The 7455-nt window shown below is 47.9% G+C and overlaps 1 protein-coding gene across 2 annotated transcripts in view; it reads right to left on the reverse strand.

The window, feature by feature from the left end:
* The window catches only part of LOC144950087 (E3 ubiquitin-protein ligase RNF13-like), a 93980-nt gene extending 93568 nt beyond the window's left edge, over positions 1–412 (reverse strand). For both annotated transcript variants that reach the window (XM_078880107.1, XM_078880108.1), the window contains exon 1: positions 188–412. The gene's annotated coding sequence lies outside the window, so the exon portion shown is untranslated. The remainder of the gene's footprint in view (positions 1–187) is intronic.
* Positions 413–7455: the final 7043 nt, after the last annotated feature.

The following is a 7455-nucleotide window of genomic DNA, read 5'->3' on the forward strand; positions in this document are numbered from 1 at the left end:
AGAGCGTTCCAGACGGCCGCGCAGAATCTGCACCGGGCCCACACAGCGGGAACCAGCACCAGCACGCGTGCCGCCATTCGCCAACGCCGCGTTCGTGCCAGGCTAGGTGCACTTCGAAAGATCGCTGACAGCAACACGATGTGTGTGTGTGTTGATGAAACGCACAACAAAAACTTGTGTCCCTCACGTCAAGATGGGATGACGGGGGAGCCGAGTCCTGGGCAGTCGACGTTCGTCGCCTGTTATCCTTCGTCGCCGTGATGTCGGTGTGAGGAGTGGGGTGGGTGGGGAGCCACCGCGATCAACGACGGAGAGAGGCGGTGGGGCAAGAAAAAGAATAAGAACGCAGAGACGACCGCCTCAGAACGAGCTGTGTTTACAACAGAGACGGGGATATGGCGGACACGGACCACACACGTCACCGGAAGAGGGCGGGGCTTCGGCGTTCGTTTTGATTTCCCACAGCGCTTGGGGCGAGGGCTACCCGCGCCGCTCGACCAATGGGAAGCGAGCGACGCACTCCGACGGCCGCCTGTGCGGTGTAGGGATTCTGAAGAGGCGGAGGTGGGCCACGGCTTCGGGGTTCGTCTCTCGTTAAAAGCCGGCGGGGGTTAATTGAAAATCACGACGTTTGGCTTGCACCGCTCAGTACAGTAATTCTCACGAGGGACGTGGGCCACAGCTTCGGTTTCACAAAGCGGTGGCTTTGAAAATCGTGGCACGTGGCTTGCACCGCTCAATTCTTCTCACGAGGGACGTGGGCCACAGCTTCGGTCTCACAAAGCGTAGCTTTAGAAATCACGGCACGTGGCTTTGCACTGGTCAACAACAGTCCACGGGGACGTGGGCCACAGCTTCGGTCCCATTGAATATATTTGAAATTCAGGCCAACGTGGTTTGCAATGTGAAACTCGGGCCACGGCTTGTTAAATTACATCTGTCTGAAAACAAAGCTATCGGTGGCTTGAAAATACTGTATTCAACTCTCACGGGGACGTGGGCCACAGCTTGGGTCTCATTGCCTTGTCTGAAAATCAGGGCACGTGGCTGCAGCCACTTTGCACGGCCAATGTGTCACGCGTCTTCACGTTTCGTCGTTGCAGCGTTTTTGTATTTCGAGGGCAATTATGCCAGATGAGAGGTTTTCTCTCTGTTTTTAAGTTGTCATTGATTATTTTTTTTAAATATATATTTTTCTTATACAAATTAACATATGGGAAGGTGCAAGGTGGATTGTTGCATCGGAGGACCGTTCGTGATAGCAACGGCTTTGGGGGCCGTCCATAAATGACGTCACGCACCTGGGGGGGGGGGGGGTCAGACATTCGTGACAATGTGGGGGGGGGGGGGAGTTTGAGAAATGTGACGTCACATCAAAATGCGCAACTTTAAATAAATATAGACAACGCGTTCTACTTAAGTAAATTGACTTTTTTTACAAATTTTTTATCCTACAACATCAGAGTGCAGCGCCACATTAAATACGCACTACAATGACAATAGTTTAAAGCGATTTGAAGCATTTTTTATTTTTGGGGGAAGGGGGGCAGAGCTTTGTGACGTCATATTTGAGGGGGGGGGGTCTGACTTTTTGTGACGCCGTGTGACGAGGGGGGGGGGGTCAGAAATCGTCCAAAATCGCGTGACGTCATTTATGGACGGTCCCATACCGTTATCAAGAGTGACAAATTAGCAAGAACATGTCTAAGCAGAGAGGGAGAACATGAAGCTACTCTCTCGCGCTGTCCCGATTTGAACTTCAAATCTCAACGTGGCCATCTGACACCAACACAACGAAATGCCTCACTTATTACAGACCATCTTCTTGGTTCTTTCGGTAAAGTCACGTAGAAGGGAAGTAATAAAATAATAAAAATAAAACACAATAAATTATTAATAAAATAATAAAAAATAAAACACAATAAATATTTTTTTGTGTTTTATTTTTATTATTTTATTACTTCCCTTCTACGTGACTTTACCGAAAGAACCAATAAGATGAATCCCTGCATTCACGAAAGCTTTAAATCGAAAAATTACAGACCAATTCAGACCCTATCGGTCACCCAGTGCCCCTTGTACATCTCAACGTTCATCATACAAAATCCCACCACGAGGATTAAACACAAACAAATAGACCAAAAACATTTTACTTGTGCCCGTATTGAAACGGCTGTACGCCGTATGGACTTGAAAACTCAATTTCCCTGAACAAGAACCAATAAGGGGTACATCGTGATGGGTTGACGGGTTTGTTCATGTCGGTTTGTAAGGCGCCGCTTAGCACACTTTGAGAGAGAGAGGGCGACTAAATATGCGTGATGAGCCACAGGCCTCCGATTAGCACGGTTGGCTACGTACGGTGCGAAAGAAGTTCAACAAACATAGACTCACACAGATACCCTTAGACTTACAGAGACCCATAGACTCACACAGAGAGATTCATAGACTCACACAGAGACCCATAGACTCACACAGACACAGACTCACAGAGAGGCTCATAGACTCACACGGAGACCCATAGACTCACACAACCCACAGACTCACACAGAGACCCATAGACTCACACAGAGACCCATAGACTCACACGAAGACCCATAGACTCACACAACCCACAGACTCACACAGAAACCCATAGACTCACACAGAGACCCATAGACTCACACAGACCCATAGACTCACACAGAGACCCATAGACTCACACAGAGACCCATAGACTCACACAGAGACCCATAGACTCACACAGAGACCCATAGACTCACACAGAGGCCCATAGACTCACACAGAGACCCACAAACTCACACAGAGATCCATAGACTCACACAGAGACCCATAGACTCACACAGAGACCCATAGGCTCACACAGAGACCCATAGACTCACAGAGAGGCCCATAGACTCACACAGAGACCCATAGACTCACGCAGAGACCCATAGACCCACATAGAGACCCATAGACTCGCACAAAGACCCATAGACTCACACAGAGACCCATAGACTCACACGAAGACCCATAGACTCACACAGAGACCCATAGACTCACACAGAGACCCATAGACTCACACAGAGAGATTCATAGACTCACACGGAGACCCATAGACTCACAGAACGGACCATAGACTCACACAGGGACCCATAGACTCACACAGAGACCCTTAGACTTACAGAGACCCATAGACTCACACAGAGAGATTCATAGACTCACACGGAGACCCATAGACTCACAGAACGGACCATAGACTCACACAGGGACCCATAGACTCACACAGAGACCCTTAGACTTACAGAGACCCATAGACTCACACAGAGAGATTCAGACTCACACGGAGACCCATAGACTCACAGAACGACCATAGACTCACACAGGGACCCATAGACTCACACAGAGACCCATAGACTCACACAGAGACCCACATACTCACACAGAGACCCATAGACTCACACAGAGACCCATAGGCTCACACAGAGATCCAGACTCACACAGAGACCCATAGACTCACACAGTGACCCGTAGACTCACATAGAGACCCATAGACTCATACAGAGACCCATAGACTCACACAGAGACCGGTAGGCTCACACAGAGACCCATAGACTCACACAGAGACCCATAGACTCACACAGAGACCCGTAGACTCACACATAAACCCATAGACTCACACAGAGACCCATATACTCATACAGAGACCCATAGACTCACAAAGAGACCCATAGACTCACAAATAGACCCATAGACTCATGCAGAGACCCATAGACTCACAAAAAGACCCATAGACTCACAGAGACCCATAGACTCACACAGAGACCCACAGACTCGCACAGAGACCCGTAGACTCATACAGACCCATATACTCACACAGAGACCCATAGACTCACATGGAGACCCACAGACTCACACAGAGACCCGTAGACTCACACAGAGACCCATATACTCACACAGGGACCCATAGACTCACATGGAGACCCACAGACTCACACATAGACCATAAACTCAGAGACCCACAGACTCACACAGAGACCCACAGACTCACACAGAGATCCACAGACTCACACAGAGACCCACAGACTCACACAGAGATCCACAGACTCACACAGACCCATAGACTCACACAGAGATCCATAGACTCATACAGAGATCCATAGACTCACACTCAGGATGGAGTCCGGCGTGTTTCCACGCTGCACCGCCATCTCGTGGCGAACCGTGGGTTTATCTACAGCTCATCCTCGAAGCGGGAAGGGGGCAATGCGGGCCCTGTAGCAAATGTTATAAAGGGGCTCTAAATAAAACAAAAACACGTAAATATTAAAACACACATTTCTTAACTTGCTTAGTAAAGTAATTTAATTTTTTCATTTGCTATACGGCCAGATAACAAGCACATCGCTAACCTTCAATACTCAGTCGTTCATAAAATTTGAAAGGCGGTATAGTACTATAGTAATAGAGCAAGTGCAGAATCACCGAACCGGAATTGATAACTTGAAAGCATCTAGCGCGGGGCCCTTGAAAGTGCGGGGCCCCTAGCTACTACACATGGGTCTTAAGCAACACTGACATTCGACGGAGACCTATGGAGACATTCTGTCCTGCCCACCTCTTCACAATATGCTTCGGTGCCAAAGTTAACGTTCACCCTGCCCAAACCCTTCATACGTTCACCGTGCAAATGTCTCCCCCCCCCTACCCCCTATAGCCTTAATAAGACTGTCGGGGACAAGTGCTGCCTGAATAGCACCTATGAAGGCCGGCACGGCGGAAGAGGCGGTGGGGTGGCCAGCATCACGCCCGACCGCCTTTGTCTTCCCAGTGGCGATTTTTTTTTACACCGCACCAGGTACTCATTTGAGGCCGAGTCGACCTAGGAGCGGTTCAGATAATCGTCGCCGGTGTTGACCGCGAGCGGGATTCGAACTCGTGTCGCTGGCTACGTAGCATAGCGCGCTAACCGCTACACTAACACACACAACCAGTGGCATTCACACCCACATACACGTGAAGATTTTCACACATGCAGACTTAGCCTTGCACACGTACCGTACGGCCAGACATTCACACACACATACGCAGAGACAACCACGTGTCATACATTCACGCAGATGTCCGCATGTCACGCAAGTACACATATCCACACGCAGGCGAGCACGTGAAAGACTTTAATACACGTGTAAAAAATGCATGCACACACAGGTATGCAAAAAAATTTTGCACACAAGTGTGAGCGTGTAGTTGTAAAACATTTTTAAGTTAAGCAAGAGTGTAAAACATTCGACTAAACTGAGTATTTTTTTTTAAGTGCAGTGGGTTGGCCGATCTACGTCAAGGCACCAATAATTGTATTTAACAAAAACACATTTAATTTGCTTGGTCACTTATCAATTTGGCAAGGACGACAACCTCTACAAATAACACATTCTGGTTTAATTGCCACGCGTCGAAAACACACGCCGTGCAGGCCACACGAAAGATGTGTCCACCGCATCTCCCTCCTGCCGGAGAAAGCAGCCCACCATGCCATCTTCCCAGGGGGCATATGTTTCTTAAGACACGTGATGGTGCTGGTATCACACTAGAGGCCGATCGAAATTATTTTTCGGTTTCGGCGCCGAAAGTTGGCAAATGGCCTCTTTCGGCATAGATTTGAAGCTTTCGTGACTGCAAGGATTCATATTCTTAGGTTTTTTCGGTAAAGTCACGTAGGAAAAAATTAAAATTAATAAAAAATAAAATAAAAATCACGACGTTTCGGAGGCAACACAAGCTTCCGTCTTCAGGTGGAACTGTCACAGCACGACAGCTGTATCAAGTGAGAAGAAAAAACCTAAGAATATCTTTCAGCATAGTTTGGTTTTGGCCGAAAGTCAATTTTTTACTTTTGGTTTACTTTCGGTTTCGGCCGAAACCAGAAATTCAGTTTCGGTCGGCCTCTATATCACACCACTCGCTTCCGAGCCCCCCCCCACCCCAAATTAACATCTTATGACCAACATGCGTTGAACTTCTTTCGCACCATACATTGCCAACTGTGCTGATCGGAGGTGCGGGGGAAGGACAACAAACTGTGGCGCATTGGTTAGCGCAGTGGGTTGGCGCAGGGCAATTTAAAAGGCAGGAAAAAAAACGGGTGAACTTTGATCAAAACCACCATGATATTGACACCCACTGCCATTCCACCGGTCCCCGATGGGATCACAAAATCTGTCAGTGGGGCATTATCAAGGGACCCCATCAGACAAGTCTGTTCAGAGCAGCAGTTCCCAACCTCGCGTCGAGTTTGTGGCGAATCCCCGTTTTGAACCTCCAAACATGTCTCGGACCGCCACACGCTACAGCACTGCCTCGCGATTTGGTGAGGATGTTGTTAATTTGAGAATAGGGGTTTTCCCTTTTTTTCTGGAAGCAAAAAAGCACCTTTTACAAGGAATAATGTCTGCATTAACCACAATATTTGTGGTCAGAATGCAAACAAAAAACATACTCTGATAATATGTGCATTGTCCTTGAAACTGATTGGTCCACACCAGAGACAGCTTTCTTTTGAGCCTCGTCTCAGACGGTGTTAGACCAGAGGACGCCAAAAGGCGGACAGCTCAAAGACAATGCCACTATCAGAGTAATGAGAGCTCGGGGTGAGCATCTTGGGTGGACCAATCAGTTTCAAAGATAATGCATATATTATCAGAGTATGTTTTTTGTTTGAATTCTGACCACAAGTATTGTGGTTAATGCAGACATGATTCCTTGTAAAAGGTGTTTTTTTGCTGCCAGAAAAAAGGGGAAAAAACCTTTCTCATATGTTGGTACTGGAAAAGGAGGTCCCATAATAGGTTGTCGTCTTTTCCGCGCTCTTCCACTGTTGTAGTAGCCGTAGCCTCGCGGAAACACCAGGCGGTCAGCAGACCACAGGATAAGTGAACAGCTGATCGAGAGACTCCATCGGATACTATAATTCCCTTCTATTATAGTTTAAAGGTCCCCATCAGAGAGTGGATTGTCAAAAGTCTACTGAATGTTGATGCGCATGTTTTCGTGTTTGTCACACGTCTTACGGCAGCAGGTAAACATGACACACCGATTACAAAAAAAGTCATTCTCTGGACACGCTGGCATGGTTGGTCTTCCCATTGTGAAGTTCACAATTTACAAAGGCACTTCTGTTCGACCTGCCGTCGTCAGGAGAAAATATAAACACACCGGTGTGGAAAGGCACGGCAGCCGCACGCGAGGTTTCAAAAGCAGCAAGGGGCGGTGGATTTCCTTGTAAAGTCCCCGCTGAACGCGGGCGGGCGGAGGGGAATGCATTCCTGAAAATGTAGCCGTGTAAAGCGAATTCGCGTTCAGCGGGAGTAATTTTCCCATTCGGAATAACAGTGAAGATGGGGGTACCGTTCCAGCCCCGCAATTTTTACTTCACAGTACACCGTTTTACATGTACATGTTTATATTAAAACGCGT

The sequence above is a fragment of the Lampetra fluviatilis genome, chromosome 56 (genome assembly GCF_964198595.1).
Source record: "Lampetra fluviatilis chromosome 56, kcLamFluv1.1, whole genome shotgun sequence".
NCBI lineage: Eukaryota > Metazoa > Chordata > Hyperoartia > Petromyzontiformes > Petromyzontidae > Lampetra > Lampetra fluviatilis.